Source organism: Sabethes cyaneus, chromosome 1 (genome assembly GCF_943734655.1).
Source record: "Sabethes cyaneus chromosome 1, idSabCyanKW18_F2, whole genome shotgun sequence".
Classification (NCBI taxonomy): Eukaryota; Metazoa; Arthropoda; class Insecta; order Diptera; family Culicidae; genus Sabethes; species Sabethes cyaneus.
In genome coordinates this window covers 136,037,792-136,055,475 of record NC_071353.1, presented here as the reverse complement: position 1 = coordinate 136,055,475, position 17,684 = coordinate 136,037,792, and the positions used below count along the sequence as shown (strand labels likewise).

Genomic DNA, 17,684 nt, shown 5'->3' with positions numbered 1-17,684 from the left:
TTCAATAAAAATGTACAATCAAATGCAGAGGTTTTCCGCTTCCTATTCATACGACCGCGCACACGTGTGTGAGATGTGGAAAAAGTTTTATTTTTCACTGACTCCTTCCTTTTATTTGTCGTGAGTTATGAAAATGTTATATGACGGAAACCAAATCCACAGCGACAGAGGGAGAGAGAGAGAAAAAAAAGATTGCGATTAACAGTTTGTATGACGAGTAATAATTTTGTTCGTGGTGCTCTGCTCGGCGGCGAAAACAAAAAAAAAAATCAAAGGAAAAACTGTTGCTGACCATAACATAAAAATAAATCGTTGTCAGATTGAAAAAGTCGCGGTCTTTGTGCGGAGCAAAAAAGCAAAAATAAACATAAATCGTTTCCGTTTGTGACTTATAATGAGAGCAGATCCACAGCGCAGCGTTTCTGCGACAAATAAGCTTTCTGCTGCCGGTGTCAATCGAATGCAAATTTTGCAGTACGAGGAAAAACGGTTATAGTTTGAAAGTTTAATTACTGAAATTGCATGGCATTCGATGAAAGAAGCAAGGGTACGGTTTGACATCGTTCTTGCTTGATCCGAAAGAAGCTTTTACCGACGTCATCGTCGTCGTCGACGGACGCAGAACGCATATCCGCCGCTCAGGTTCAATCAAATCCAACACAAACAAAGAAAAACTTTCCCCCGCCCCGGAAAGCCTCAAGCAAGCCAACAAACATTCATCTTTTATTCAAGCTCCCGTCGTCGGTCGATCGGTCGTATCTGCCAAAGTGCCACCACCAATTAGAAATCAATGATTTGAAAATAATACCAACTTCGGCCGGAATGTGAAGGCTTCCGTCACCCCCCCCGCTCCTTGGATGCCACCCTCTGGGCATCAAAATCAAAGTCCGCATCCTTTGGTCCTTTTGGCAGTAGTTGAGCTGCTACTGCTGTTGCTTGATGCTGATGCTGCGGTACGGATCGAAATTTTCTGGATTCTATTTCCAATCTCTTACCACAAGAAGACTTTTCCTGCCTGCCTGTCTGCCTGTGCTGCTTGCCACAGGCACAGTTGGAAAGGATTTCCGAAGTTTTCCGTGGGGGCCTAAAAGAATCTACTGTTGTAGCAAATAGAGACGGCGCTATGTAAAGTTGTTTACAAAAGAGAAATAAAATTATGGTTTTATTTTTCCACGGTCATGAAACATCCCAAAGCGTTTGTTTAAAGTTGTACAATTATTCATATGAGTTGCGGCCTCTCAAAACTTTCATAAAACTTTAACCAGAATGTAGTAGAACGTCCCAAGCAGCATTGTATGTTTTATAGCACTCTTATTAGAGTTTTTATGGCCAATTTTGGTCATAAAAGGCATCATAAGTGTGTAATAAAACCTAAATTGTTACAATTGAAAGCAGTACCAGCGGTTTTAAGGTTTTACCAACTGTGCAACGCACCTGAACCCGGCTGCTGGCTGGTGGTTTGCAGCACACAAACCGATAGATTGCAGCGCCAAAAGCAAACGTTAAACTTTCACCTCTGAACCGACTATCCAAACCGCCGCCCGGCGACGGGCGGTTCCACTGCTGCCAACCAGCCATCCATCAGTCAAAGCCCCAACCCAACCTCTGTGCCGTCTGGGAGCGACCTGAGTGAGGAGTTTTGACCCTCTCTCGTCAGAGGCTGTGTGTGAAAATAACATACACAAAAGGATCTACCACCCTCCTCTGTGTGTCGTAGTAGCTCCGAGCGCCGATTTTCCGCAAGTTCCGCAAAGCGAGGAAAGACCCGGACCGGATGCCGGAATTCTATGGCTTCCAAAATCCGCAGCACATCATAAACAATCACAATCACTTCGGCTGGCAGAACTAGTTGATGCAGGAAAAGGATACTTCCCGAAAGTTTGCACTTCGCTCCTCCGGTGAGGAGGAAAATGCGAGAGCATGGGGGTCTCGGGGGCTAACTTCTGGGCCACAAATATGCGAAAGCGGATCGACTGGCAAGTCAAAACAGTGCGCTTCGGCGGTTCCGATACCGGGAATGGAAAAGTTACCGCCGCTTCTGTGCACAGCACTGGATTTGGACGGACGGCAGCAGATTGGCAAAGTTTACAGGATTTGCGGCTGGTTGACACAGTGGGTGTGATGATGCTGTAAACTGTCGTGTAATTCAGGATCATTAATGTAAATCTGTTGTCTGACGGAAAAGGGGCTTAAAGTTGTGTTCTTGTTTTCCTCAGTCGTAAATCCTTTGTTAGATTATGACCGCCGTTCGGAGCAAACCTTCCCACCGTAGGGCGGTAGTGGCGCCGAGGGCCAATGGATAGTCGAAGCCTTGCTACTCAAAAACGTTTCAATAAGCATCATCATAACGCTTCTGCTGACGTTGATGCTACTACTTTTCCACACTGACTGTGTGTTTGGGTGTGTTTTCGTTTCATCGCTTTTCTCCGACCGACCGACCGAGTTAGAATTTGAAGCGCAGAAAGAATCCTCACATGCTCGCAGGAGCTGATGGCAGTGTGAGGACTTATCGTCTTTATGTTATCTATGATCCCAGATCTGTGGCGTAACCCAGGCCAGGCTCCAATCAGGCAGTTGCTGCAAGCAAACGATGACGCTGACTGACTGACAGGTTCTTGTCAGCACAGCTCGCTCTTCGCATGCCACGACAGAACATGCGGCAACAGGAGATGATGGCGTTTGGATGATGGATCGAGGGCACTCTTCTTGTTGGTTCGGGTTGGTGGTCTCGGCTGATCCGGTGAAGAGGGTCGGAAAAACCAACTTCCATGCCACAGCACCGCAGAAACAGCGCCAGTAGCTGCAGCAGCAGGAGCAGCACCAGCAAGGACGACAAGAAATGTGCGATGAAGGCAACTGAGTGGGAAAATCTCTATTGCAAGCTGTTAAAAACAACGCCCTTTGGCGCTTGATGAAAGATCACACGGAAACGATGCAAGCAACCCCGGAACGGGAGCAAATGGGGAAACGACTGGAGGTGACCGGTGTCGTGACAGTAGAAGTGAATATCCTTCTAATGGCCGTATTCATCATTGGACTGGCTCTTTCCAGTGCATAAAAGGATCAGTCGGTGGAGAATTATGGGTGCAAAGTTTTAAATTTAGTCTAATGGTTACAGGAAATTTGAGTAAACTCTTTGATTGTCTCCTGCTGCAAGCCGGGCTGTTGTGATAATCGTTCCGCAAAAGTTTGTCCTCACTCCTCGGCTCAAATGGTGATGGTTCATTTAAACTGAGCAATATTTGGTTTAATTTAGAACCCCTTTGGGATCCCGAATAAAAATGTATAGCGAAAAAACATTAAATTTCACTGTTACAAACATTGAAAAACTTCGAAAAACCACATTGCAACAGTGAAAATCTTTGTAAAAGTTACACTGAAGTTACCATGAATATCGCTGTTTTCACAGTAAATTTTAATGGAAACCGCCAATTTTACAGCGAATAAGGGGGTGATTAAGTGATGTAACACTAAATTTTTCGGCTTTTTCCCATACAAATAAAAACCAAAAACAGTAAAATTTGTGGTACATTCACTATAAGTTTTACACTGTTTTACAACGAAGTTACAATGAAATTTAAGATAAGTTCTGCAAAAAAAATGTAGGCTTTCGGATTATTAGGACAAAATAAAACCGGCTGATTAATTACGGTATTTCATGTTTTTGAAAAGGTATGATGACAATGAATTTGATAGGCTTCGAACTATTATGATTTTCGAGCCGCATTCATCGCTCATATTAGGAAAGTATTAGAGGTCAGTACACCTACTTAAACAAATTCCGCTTTTTCCCATTTACGCCTTATCTCTATCTGTTAGATCCTATCGACTCTTTATTTCATTACTGTCTTCTATCGTTCCCTCTGTCAATTGTAAACACCCTTATTCTGTTTTTCGTTCGAACATTCATTCGAAAGTTAAACCGATTCGTATTCTTGTTTTCGTTCGAATCAATTCGAAGGTTCGAACGCCCCCTTCCTTTTGCTCATACGAATATGAGAATAGTGCTTCCCGATTCGTTCGAAGCAAACTATTCGTACGAATGCAGGATCCGGCTGTAAACAAGAATAAAGGTGAACATCTACCGTTATAAAAACTTAATTATATGCCTGACACCTCATTCGATGTCAAGACGTACACAACGAGGTTGGTCTATTCCATAGGAACGGAGTCTTTCCCCGAACACCCGCGTTAAGATTCGCGGCTAATATGTTGACAGACGAACAAGTAAGTCGCAAGCGCCTGCATAGTGTCGTCGTCCCGTCAGTAAAACGAATTAGATTAAACTTCTGGCTCGTCGGTTTCTACAGTAGACGGAGGAAGAGACACAATTTGTGTGTACAAATAACTCAACCTGCCAAGGATTGGACCTTAGATAGATTATTTCCTGCTTCGAAACAATTTGCATTGTTGCCGAATTATATGAAAAAATTTCCAAGAACGGTACAGTGAAGTTACAGCATAAAGTGTTGTAAACAGTAAAATTCATTGTAATCGTAAAGTTTTTACATTAATATGAAAAAATTTCTAAGAACGGTACAGTGAAGTTACAGCATAATGTGTTGTAAACAGTAAAATTCATAGTAACCGTAATGTTTTTACATTAATATTCGTTATGCATTTCTACCCGGGATGAACTTTAATATGATGATTATAGTAATTTGAACGTTGTTTTTGCGAATACAGTATTGAATGTGTTTGGGCATTTTTTGGAAGAAATGTTCGTCGATTGAGAATAGTAATCTTAAGAAAATATTGTTTTATGAAATCGAAATCCGTTGTTTCTCCTCATTATTAAAAAAACTGTAAACTGCGAAAAATGAAATTCACTCTAGCCGCCATTACTGATTCAAGATGGCGTCTAATGATCTGAAAATTTGCCAAAATGCTTCCCAGGTCAAGTACTTTGTTTGAATCATTGCATAATTTAATTAGGTTCGGGGGAATTTTTTGTATGGAAAACCGGCTAGTCCCTTTAAACTTAAATTTGGATTCAAATCTAATTCAAATTTTGGATTTAAATTTGCACACAAATTCACACTCAGATATGGACTTGAACTGGTCGGTGTTAAATCCGACCGGACCAAGTCGCCAAATTTAAAAAAATGAGTTAATGACAGCAAATAATCAAGATTTTCCTAACCTACATTTCACTCTAACTAGACTACAAAATGGTTGCGTACAGTCAGAGTTATGCGATGATTTAGAACGATTGTTATGCTATTAACCAAACAGAGCAGCAAGCTTTGTACGCTTTTTCTCGAAATCAGACTTATGTCACTTGGTTCGGTCTGACTTAACACCGACCAATTTAAACTCAATTATGTCAAGATCATTAGGATTCAAATTTGAACTGAATTTAAACACGAGTTCAGATTCAGTTTGGACAGTTCAGACCTAAAGATCTTCAATGTTAATTCGACTAGGCACCTTAATTTGAACTCAAAATTAGAACTCAATTTTCGACCTTGATTCGATCTCAAATTTGCATATAAATTTAGACTCAATTTGAACAGACACAAAATTGAATTAAATGAGGGCCTAAATTTAAGTCAATTTTCGATTCAGTTTGCAAACAAATTCGGATTGAAATATGGACTTCAAATTCAAATTTTGCCTGAAATTTGGACCACAATTAAACTCTATTTTATACTGAATTTGTACTCAAAATTAATCTGAAATTAGTTGGACTGGAAACTGAGTTCAAAGCAGTGCTGCGAAGCCCACACTCGCGTGTGGTCTAATTTTCTCGAAACACGCATACTCATTCTAATGAACACGCCGGCATAAGCATCCCTTTCGGACTCTCGTTCTTATTTATTCATGTACTGCGACGTGTTTTTGCGCGTGTGTATTTAGCTAACAGCTACGGTCGTCGCTCTCGTTCGTCATTGCAACCAGAGCAACTGATACCGATTAACTACTCGCGAGGGCTCACACACCTGCCCGTGGGTAGATTCGAGGGGGAAGATGTATTGTAGAATATAAGAAATCTGTATTGCAGTGCACCACTAGCCTTCATGGGTGGCTCACTTCTCATCAGTTATTTGACTCGCGAGTAAGCTATGTAGAAATATGATATGAGGCTGAGCTTTCGCGAGTGTGTAGGTAGCATAATGAACGGCGGCTGTTTGTTTTACGCTTGCGAGAGTAGCGTAAGCGTTGAATGCTTTGATTCTTTGATTCTCATACTCTCTGGCGCGGGAGTAGGCATCGTTGGCTTCTCGCTTGATTTGCTACATTAATTTAAAGTGGTTAGACTCACATTTCGACTAGATTTCGGACACAATTTGTACCAAATTGTGGACTTGAATTAAACTTGGAAATTTGGGAGTAAATTTGGACATGAATTCGGACTCAATTTTTTTTTGCGGGTTTATGGGCTGCAGCGTATTGCTAATTGGGTCTAGGCCCGACTCGCGAGTTAACCAAGCAAAACAAGCCGTAACCTATGTTGGTCGATTGAACACCGTTCCTCGAACCAAGAGGCCTTAAGTTGCCCGAATTAAGCTCGAGATTAATGTCGGAGAATTGTCTTGCCGTGGTCATCGTATTCATCAGTCGTCTCTTCACTCTTGTCCTATAATGTTTAAGAAAAACCGTCGTATTTCGAAATAAAAAAAGCCATGGGTTTATACCGTCTTTAGACATTACCCTTCTTTATCGACAGACTTCGTATTTCGAAATATGTTATATAAAACTGTGGTTATTCAAAAATCGTCATAGAATAGACCGTGTCAATCCAAAAATCGTCGCAAGAAAACCACGTTCATGCAAAGTCGTCGAAGAAACCGCTTAAATTTAAAAATCGCTGAAAAACCACGTTAATTCGAAAAATGATGTGAACTAAATGTCAAAAAGCATCATGAAAAAATCGCGTTAATTCAAAAATTGTCATAAAAACCCCGTCAATTCAAAAATCGTAAAAAACGTGTAAAACGAGACTTGAGTGTATGTAAGCATCGGTTGTATGAGATTAACCTGGATATTCGAAAATTTTCTTGTAAAACCAGTGATTACAAAAATTAAGATAAAAAATACACCTTTTTATAAATTTAATGTAATGGTAATGACTACTAACCAATCATAATTTGTTTATTTATATAAAAAAATATTATACACATACGAGCTTTATGGTGGCTCGAAAACCTCATTACTCATTACTCATTACTCATTAATACTGTCACAGCCACAATAAAGGATTCCTGGAAATAATTTAAATTATTTCTTAACATAGAAATATTTCAAACTATTTTCTTGTCAGTATTGACATTTGTAAAATATCGCAGATATATCACAAAAATCAAATCGGCCAGGCCAACTGTGAGGTTTTGCCGCAAAAACGATTCTGTGAAATGAATCTTGTGTGAATAATTTATTCATACATAAATACATTTCTGAATCAACAGGGGAGGAAGAAACGGGGACGTCTCGTACCAACCGTTTCTGTTCAATTGTTATTGTTTAGTTTTAATGCTCGTTGGGAGTATTCAACTAGTAAAGATTAAATAATACTCCGGACCCTCGGGGATGAACTTATGGCATTTCGACCAAAAGCCAGGCTACGATAGGCCAAGGTTATAGCGCCTTAGTTCGCTCTCTGAAAAGAGACAAAACAAACGAGCAAGCAAACAAACCAATTCTTATTTCAAGTTACTAAAATTTATAACATTAAGTAATATTAGAATATAATAAAATTAAAAACCAGAAAAATGTAAAAGAAATTAATTCTACAATAATTTCAAATCGCCCAGGTGTGAATGGGTATAATGATAAAACAAAGAACAATCTCACCGGCATCCTCTATTTGTTTTCTTCTGTTCCAATGAGCAACGAAACAATACAGCAAATAGTACATGATTTGGCTCTTCCAAAAGCGTCTAATTTTTGAACTCTTTACAATCCAGAATTGCCTCCTTCCGACGGTAATGAAAAACATGCAGACTTCTTCCTTGCTACCCTTCGACACATGACTAGGAATCTCACACACAGCACGACATATTACATCTCTGTACATTCCAACCCCAGAACGACTGGTTAGAAGGCAGGTCCATCTTAATAATCCAACATTTTACTGACAATTTCATCTTTGTACCCACAAAAACCGAACACTGATGCAACCAGCACAAGTTTTCGAAATCCTTAGGCTTCGTTTTGCCAATCAAACGGGCACGAACCCGGTCACCACTGTCATTCCCATCATGGAGTTGTTTTTCGTTAGTGAGCAAGTACTATTTTCGTGAATGGAACCGAATATTTCAGCACTTCTTCATAATTTCAATCTCAAAACTATACATAATTCGTATTCATGTCCACGATTAGTTTAGGTTTTGATCACTAATTTTCAATCGTTTTTAATAGAAGAATATGTCAAAAATTTGGACGCGAAAAAATTTTTACCCTTTATGGTGGCTCGAAAACCTCGTGACAAACTTGAATTTATTATACCTGAAAATAAAAATCGGGCATAATGAAACGAATCAATATAGTCCTTAAGTCGATAAGCATTTCCTCCTGTCAACGCTAATATGCAGAGATATAGCACGTTTAGACACAAATTCGGACTCAATTTGATCACAAATTTGGATTCAAATTCGAACTCAAATTCACACAGTTGAGCTTTATTTATACCCCATTATGGACTTGAATTTGGATTCAAATTGGGATTCAATTTAAACGCAAATTCGGATTCAATTTGGACACAAATCCGAGCTCAAATTTGGACTTAAATTGAGACTAAAGTTTTGATCCGAATTTGGATTTAAATTTGGGCACATAATTTTAATACAGCTTTCAAGCAATTTCGGATTCAAATCTTTACTGAGAACACGAATTCGGACTCAAATTTGGACTTCGATTAGGACTTAAATTAGGGATCAAATTTGAACAGATGATTATGACCAATTTCAGAATTAAATTTGCACAAAAATCGGACTGAAACTTGGACTTAATTATGAACTTGAAATAGGACTTAAATTTTGAACAAGATTTAGATTCAATTATGGACATGAATTTGGACTCAATTTAAACATAAATTCGGACTCAAATTTGCATTTACATTGGCACTGCAATTGTGACTCAATTTTGGGCTCTAATTTGGACTCAAAGTTAGACTCAATTTGAACACACATTCGGGCAAAAATTTGAATTCCAATTGGAGGTTAAATTTGGTCTCAAATTCTGGGCAATTTTGCGCTTAAATTTGAGCTTAATTTTAAACTTGAATTTGGGCTCAATTTGGACACACATTGGTACTGAAAATTGATTTGAATTTGTACTCAAATTGAAACCAATAATTTCCGATTCAAATTTCAACTAGACTTTGGACTCTTGGATTCAAATTTTGGTACATAATTTGGACCCAAATTTGGTTCAATTACAGGTTGAAATTTTGACTTAAATGTGGATTCAAATTTGGACACAATGAGCCTCAAATCTGAACTCGAATTTGTAATCAAATTTAGACTAAATTTTAACGCAAAATTAAACTACATGTGCACAATAATTTGAACTGAAAAGTGGATTCAAGCGCTGGATTTAGTTTATAACTCAAATTTGGACTCATATCGACTCCAATTTTGACTCAAATTTGGATGACTGAAGTTTTTGGAGCGTCTTAGAAGAATACGAAACCTAAAAATAAAAAATAAGAAAACTTATCCAATTTAATTCTACTATGTGTATTTTATTCAATGACAGATACGTATTTCGCCTACGACTTGCAGGCTTCCTCAGTTCTAATTAGTTCGGCTAGTTCGAAAACAGACACTGAGGAAGCCTGCAAGTCGTAGGCGAAATACGTATCTGTCATTGAATAAAATACACATAGTAGAATTAAATTGGATAAGTTTTCTTATTTTTTATTTTTAGGTCAAATTTGGATTTCAATTTAGATTCAAGCTAAAACTTAAATCTAGACACAAAACTTCGAATTCGAGTTTCGACTCGATTTGAATTCAAAGTTGTACCAATTTCGTATTCCAATCGTATCAAAACTGAACCACAATTGGACACAAATTCTCATTAAAATGTGGACTGGAAGACTGGGATTCCATTTCTATTCCTTTTGGGACTAAAATTTTGACTCAATTGATGAATCCAGAGTTTATACTTAAGTTAGAACTAAATTTGAACAAAAATTAAAGAACAAATCTGAACCAACATTTAAATTTTGACTGGAATTTGGATTTGAATTTGAACTACTTGGATTCAAATTTCGTCTTGAATTTGGAATCAAAATTGCATTCTATCGTGGGCTTGAATTTAAACAAAAATTAGGACTTAAATTTAGATTTCATATCTTGACACCAACAATTCGAACACAATTTAGACACAAATTTGTTCTCAATTTTAAACCAACTTCGAACTTAAATTTAGACTCAGATTTGAACCTAAAATCGCACCCAAATTCGAGCTTGAGTTTAGATTCGATTCGATCGTGTTGGATTTAAATTTGGACCAATTTTGGATTTTAAATAAAATTTGAACTCAAAATTAGTCTGTAATTTGCACTGACAACTGGATTCAATATGGACTCAAATTTAGACTGAAACTTCAACTAGATTTCGGATTTACGGTTGGTTTTAAATTTAGAACTGCTGCGGAGTCAAATTTAGACTATACAGTAAACTCTCGGAAAAGTTAATCGATTGGGGAATGGGTCGATTAACTTTTCCGAAATATTAACTTTTCTGAGTAGTCCTGAAAATCATTGAAAATGATAAATACATAAGCGAAAAATGCACTCCGAGATATAGGATATACATTTTTATGTATTTTGAAATTGTAATGAAAAGAAATATGTAGCAAGATCTTTATGAAATAATACTTAGTTCCTTTCAGTAAGTTTCAAATAGTCGGTTACTCTAGTTTACTTTTGTTTTTTTTCGTATAGTCTGCGACTATACTATATTTTTAGTTTCTTGCTGTTCCTTCTTTTGCATCTAAAATTCAATCTGAGTTTGCGCTTTTCCAGTATGTTATCAATAATCTTGAAGTAACTATGTGTAACTAGCAAATAGTTCAATACGCTATTGTTGCAACTATCCGGTACAAGTGTTTAATTTAATCCCAGTTATGATGCGACTCTGTATGACTCTGTATGACTGTGAAAAGGCGACAATATACCGAAAAATGAGAAATAAAGATAGAAGGTAAACATACGTGTGTGTACGAACGCTTGGACAACCAATAAATTCAAACTCTCAGAAAAGTTAAGGTAAAAATTAACTTTTTAGAGCGTTGCATGAGAGCTGATATTCGCTTAACTTTTCTGAACAATTAACTTTTCAGAGAGTTAACTTTTCCGAGAGTCTACTGTATTTGGATTCAAATTTCGACTCAATTTTGGACATAAATTTGGATTCACATTTGAACAAACTGTTACCAATTTAGGAATAAAATTTAGCTGAAATTTAAATTCAAATTTGAACCATAATTGGGTTACAATTCGTAATCAAATTTGGACTCAAATATAGTCACAAATTTGGACTGAAAACTGGATTCACTATGGACTCGTACTAAAATTCAAATATCGACGTTATTTTGAAATCAATTTTTACCTAAGGCTTCGACTCAATTGTGGACCTGAATTTAGACGGAAATTTTGGACCCGCTGGTCCAGCTGGTCCAGTTTTTTATTTTAATATTTTTAAAACATTATCAGATATATTTTTTCAAGCAAATAAAAAATTAAATAGATTGTAGGGTAGATGCTCCAGTAGTTGTGGTACTACCAGTAGTGGTGGAAACTCGAAATATATCATAATTTTGGCGGATTTCGAGATAATTTCCGTTTTCTATTGTTAAATATATATTTGTTAACAGTTTTATCTAAGATTCACAGTTAAAATTCAAGATGTTGGTGCAAAAATTACAAATTCCTTTTCAGCAGTCCAATAGAGTGCAATTGCTTAAGAAATTCGTAACAATGCATAGCATTTTAACAAGCCTACGTTGTTATCCACCTGCTGCCATGCTCATTGCAAGCGTTGCTAAGGCGGTAAACAACATTCCACTATTTTAGGCAAATTTTCCACTATTATAGGAACATTACCACTACTTTAGGAGCACATACTAATGTCGGGAAAAGCAATATTTTAGATATATTAACCAGCAGAATGGTATAATTTTGGTATGTATTTAAAGCCAACACTATGGTGCACCATATTATCATGTAGTTCAATTGGAAACTGATAAATTGAGCGTTCAAATTGTCCTTACACACTATCCCCTGACATAATCCCTCCATTACTGGAGCATCTACCCTATCTCTTAGTTTCAGTCGATCATCGCTGAAATAATCCAAAATGATTAAGTTAGAGCGCAAAAAAACACCCATCAACAGCATGTCTTCTGTTCAAAACCGAGCCGGTGATCGCCCCCCGAAGTGCATCAGTGGGCACAAGCGTTGCCCTTGCAAAGCGGAAGACGTGAGTTCGATTCCTCTAAGCCATTTTTCTTACCCATCTTCGGCACAGTAACAGGAGCCCATAAGCAAACGGAGGAGCATATAATATAATAATCACCACTAAACTTCGTTTCAATAACTCCTCTGCCTGTGGTGTTGTATTGTGTGTTGGTTGGGTTGTAAAAAGGTAATTGAAAATGGATAAAACAGGACAACCCACCAATGGCAAACAATGTGCACACGATTAGTTTTGTATTTTTGTGCGATAGTTGGATCTATTTTTAACATTTGTAAAATTTTCCATGGAACGATTTAAGCTTCCGTATTTATTTGTAATTTGGAAATCTTTGTAAAGATTAAATAGAAAGCTACTGATTTTATTTTCAAAGTTCTGCTTGGTACAGTGCTACTTTCTAGTGGTGGAACTTTCATAATAAGTATTTACTCCATTGATATCAATTGAACAACATCAATGGAAATCAAACGAAAAATATAGGAATGTTAGGAATTCTAAAATAGATAACTCGTACGAAAATCTTAAAAGTAACTGGTGGACACACATTTTTGGTGACTTAGGAGTGAGTGATAGTGAGTCCAATAAATATAGTTGTCAGAAGTGGGATTCGAACCCACGCCTTCAGAGAAGACTACGACCTGAACGTAGCGCCTTAGACCACTCGGCCATCCTGACTCACGCTCGGTGACACGGTCGTGCGTTTACCGACCATTTCTACCGTGACATGTTCAGGTAACCTCTGCAAAATTGGTGAGTACCTGCTAATTTTGCCACCTCCAATCGAAGCATATGGAACGTCACCTGTTCCAGTTGTTCAACCAGGATCAATGCAAAACAGTTGCAATCCGTCCGGAGGGGTAAACTTACCTGCAAAGAAAAAGGAATCAGAAAAAGAGTTGTTAAGGCAAATAACTAAATACAAGCAGCTTTTCATTAATAACAAAACGTGATTTCCATTGAAAAACTTTTTTCCCTTCCTTTGCCGCGAACTCGTGCGGGCAGGAAAAAAACATTCTTTTGATTGGCAATCAAAACAGATTTTCCACCGTGCTTGGTTCGACTGACTCTCAGTCAACCGTCCGTTCGTCCCGCTCCATTGTAAGACCAACGGAGCTGGCTGGACCGTCGTGAATGCTGTCCCACAACCGATCCGGGGGGTCGGTCGGTCGGTTCTACCCCGGGAACCGATGGAATCCACCGGCGCTGCACGATTGATCGGCTCTCGCGAGGTTAGCGCGTCACCGGTAAACCCCGGACCGGACCGAACCGACCGGCAGGCAGGCAGGCAAGCAAGCAAGAAGCAAACAGCTGCATCTGTTTTGCTGTTTGGTTGATGGCCACAACCAACCAGCAAGACTTGTTGGATAGAAGAAGGAAAAAAAATGAGAACAACAAGCAGCAAATATAATTCGCTTCAACAGGTTCACGAGAAGCACCATCAAAGACTGATTCTGACTGACTGACGGACCGACGGCAAAGGAAAGCCGGAGCGCGAAGGAGCCAAATGCTTAAGAAATTCAATCAAAAACTTGACTTTTTTCTCCTAAGGAAACGTGTTGAATTTTCTCGTGTTTCAGCTAAATGCCTTTGATTGATAGTGACGGACGTGGGAGGTTCTGTGTGTACACAGCAGGACCACAGCACTGCAGCTCAGCCGCGTGGAGGAGGATGAGCGGAAAACAACTTGCACTCTGCTGTTGGTTGGAAGTCGTTTGATCTTCCGCTACAGTCGTGCGGGGCGATGGATTGGCAGAAAACAACGCCGCTTCCACCGATGGATGTTATCGGTAAAAAGTTGAAGAAACCTATCCATTCCATTTAATAACTTTGGGTCGGGTCGAGTGACTTCCCGAAGATAGGAAGTGTAATTGTTTTGTGGTGGGGCAATACCGGTAAAGGATTATTCGAAGAAGTTTTCAAAAATGATGATAATTAAAAGCAAAATGCTATAATGTGTGTATTACAGCTGTATGTCATGTGATAGCACGCTTCTTTATGTGAGACTGCAGCGTATTAAGCTTGGCTTTCAGATATAAGTTCCACTGAATAGCAAATAACAAATGGTGCCGCAGGGTAGCACCATGGGATCATTGATATTTACAGTGTGATGCAGGTCAGTAAAACAAAATAGGGCAGTCGTTACTCATGAGGAGGTGATATTCAAACGGAGATTAGCAGCTAAAGCTAAAATGACCCACAACTGTGTGTGACCTACGATTGTGGACTGACTGTATAGCCAACCTAACTCAACATATAAACCTCTGCCAAATAATCCAATGAGTAAGAATCGGTGATGCTGCAAACCATTCTTTAGAGGATACCATTAGAAACCTTATAAAAAAAATCTTCTTTTGACATCAAAAGATTGAACCTAGCTCAGCGGTATTTTGAAATATAGAGATAAAGGATTTTATTTCGATTTTATTTTATTCCCACTCCTTTCAAAAGCTATTAAATTTTTTAAAAAGGGTTCAAAAGCAAACAACGAACACGAAATATAGAGAGAAAGAGATATGAAGCGAAACAGAGGGGAATGAGAAAAAGAGATAGAGAAAATGTGTGTGAGAGAGAAAACAAAGAAAGAGAAAGAATGAGAAAAAAGGAGGTAGAATTCAGTAAGGATTTTGTATATATAGAATCTCTATATATACAAAATCATTACTGAATGTTGGAATTTTTAGAACGAAAATTAATGCATGAAAACGCGACTTTTGATACGTTAGTTAAATTGTGTCAAATACTTTACAACTTCATTTTTTATAACCAAACGTCGGGCTGGTACCGAATGGCCGAAATCCAAATGGCCGAATCCGAATTCCAACAACAGTCACAGCAGGCCGAATCACGAAAGGCCGAATCGCGAAAGGCCGAATCACGAATGGCCGAATCACGAAAGACCGAATCACGAATGGCCGAATCACGAAAGACCGAATCACGAATGGCCGAATCACGAAAGGCCGAATCAACAACATTTTTATTGCTCATGTTGTAACACTTTACACATTTTGAATAAATTTTTTCATCTATTTCTCTCCGCGAATTTGAAACATCCCCCTAAAAAACCTTTAAAATTTTCCCCTTTATTGCCTTTTGTTCCACTCGCAGCTCTATGATGATCCACGTCATTGATAGGTGAAGGAAAAAAGCTTTTCGTTTAATTCTGTACCTTAGTTTCAGAAAAACAAGACATGCTGTGCGTCTTATTTTTTTATTTTGGGTATGGATGATTGAAGATTCTTTGTTTCCCTAAGCGTGAATTATTTACGTTTATTATAGGGTGCGGGGCCTATTGATCGTGTCAGTAGCAAATGTTTCCTGGGTGATTCAGGGCGAGACGACCGCAGGCCGCGAGTGTACGCCGGGGATCCGCCTTCGGAAGTGCCGGCCACTGCGGGGGGCAGCCCCCCGCAGAAACCATCACGATTTAGGTGCATACATTTTCCTAGGTTTACTGACTAGTATGGATTATCCCTTAGTTAAGTCCAAACGAGCGGCAGCGAGTAAGGACAGCGTATACGCAGCATTTGTGGAAGCTGAAGGCCGTGATTATTTTCGACCGAATATGACGTTTAACCATACGCGTTTCAGTCTTTTGTGATTCGGCAATTCGTGATTCGGCCATTTGTGATTCGGCCGTTCGTGATTCGGCCTTTTGTGTTTCGGCCATTCGTAGGTAATCCATCAATTGTTGAATCATATTTTTGAATAAAAAAAAACTAAATTCATACTCCTTTTGTTTTTACTAGATCGTTAATTAACCCAAAAAGACTTATTTTTGATTCACCAATTTTTTAGCTATTTTTAGAAATAATAAAGCGTATTGTTAAACTAAAAGGTCAAACAGTTAGAATCAAGAAATATCTGGGTAAGCCCTGAGTGTACAATATTTTTTGTTGAATTTATACAGAATACGTTTGCATTTACAAATTATTTATCTGCGTGTACGATAGACACGGAACTAATTTTCTGCTCTTTTCCCTTCACGACTTATCCCTCCTTTAGAATACCAACAAACACTTATCACCTACATCAAGTAATATTGTCAGTTTCATTGTAGTTTTATTGCGGTTCCTATGACCAGTTTTGGTCATAAAAGCTATCGTAAGTGTGTAATAAAACCCAAATTGTTACTTGGGATTCATTCTATCATTTTCTTCATCTATTGGAAAAACTTTCGTTGATTTGATACGTTTTAGAATTGACTAAAATTATTCGAGGACGGTCTTGATCTTTCATCGTTCGGCTTTCGTCTTTGTTTTTTCGGGCATCGCCCGGTTTTTCCGTCTTTTGCATGTAATTTTTCGTTTTGTGGTTTTGCAGTCGACTTCTTGTCTTTTTTTTTGTTGTTTTCTATTTAACATCTGTTAGTCGTTTTTCGTTCTTTTTAATAACTAGCTTTCTGACATACTCAAGTCTCTTTTTACACTATTTTTATGATTGGTGAATGACCCTTTGGGTTGAAACCACTCAAAAAAAACTATTTTTTATGCATTTGAATGAACGTGTCTTCTACGTCGATTTTTGAATTAATGTAAGCCGTACTACGTAGTATAATATACTACGATTTTTGAATTGATGCGGTTTACATTTTTCGAATCAACGCGTTTTTTTAAACGGTTTTCTTTTACGCGCCACGTATCTCCCGTGTGTAAAAAAGACTTGAGTGCAGCATTTTTGTCTATTTTCAGCGATTTGTTGTCATTTTTAATCAACTTTTGTGGTGTTTTTGGTTTGATGGCGTCTTTTTGACCTTCTTTGTAGTGCTTTTTCCTGTCGTATATTTATAATAAGTATTTTCGTCGTTTTTTATTGTCCTTTTCTTGTTTTTTTTGTTGCTTCTTCGATTTTTTTATCATCTTTTCAACACAGTTTAGGCGCCTTTTGTTTTTTTGTTCATCGTCTTTTCGCCTGCCTGTTACCATTTTTTCATTATCTTTCGATCGTCTTTTTTTCCTCTCTGTCGTATTTTTATCGTCTTTCCATGGTTCGTTTCGTATTTTCGACGTTTTTTGTCGTTTGGTTTTGGCATTTTTTGTCGCTGTCTTCGGAGGCTTTTTATCATTTTTTTTATTGCCGTTATGAATTTTTTCGTCACCATTCTCACGTCTTTTCTTCGATTGTTTGTCAACTTTTCATCGTTTCGCGTTTTTTTTTATCCTTTTTTGACTTTTTATCATTTTTTCGTCGTTCTGTACTGTACTTGTACAAGACAACGAAAATGTTCTTTCGTCATCCTATTGTTGTCTTTTCGACGCCTTT

The 17,684-nt window shown here is 38.1% G+C and overlaps 1 protein-coding gene and 1 non-coding gene across 2 annotated transcripts in view; both read right to left on the bottom strand.

Annotated features, from left to right (window-relative positions):
* The window catches only part of LOC128732899 (uncharacterized), a 542,040-nt gene that overhangs the window by 192,622 nt on the left and 331,734 nt on the right, over nucleotides 1–17,684 (bottom strand). The window lies entirely within an intron of this gene.
* On the bottom strand, nucleotides 13,018–13,100 carry Trnal-cag (transfer RNA leucine (anticodon CAG)). The gene has a single exon. It is a non-coding gene; the product is annotated as a tRNA-Leu (tRNA).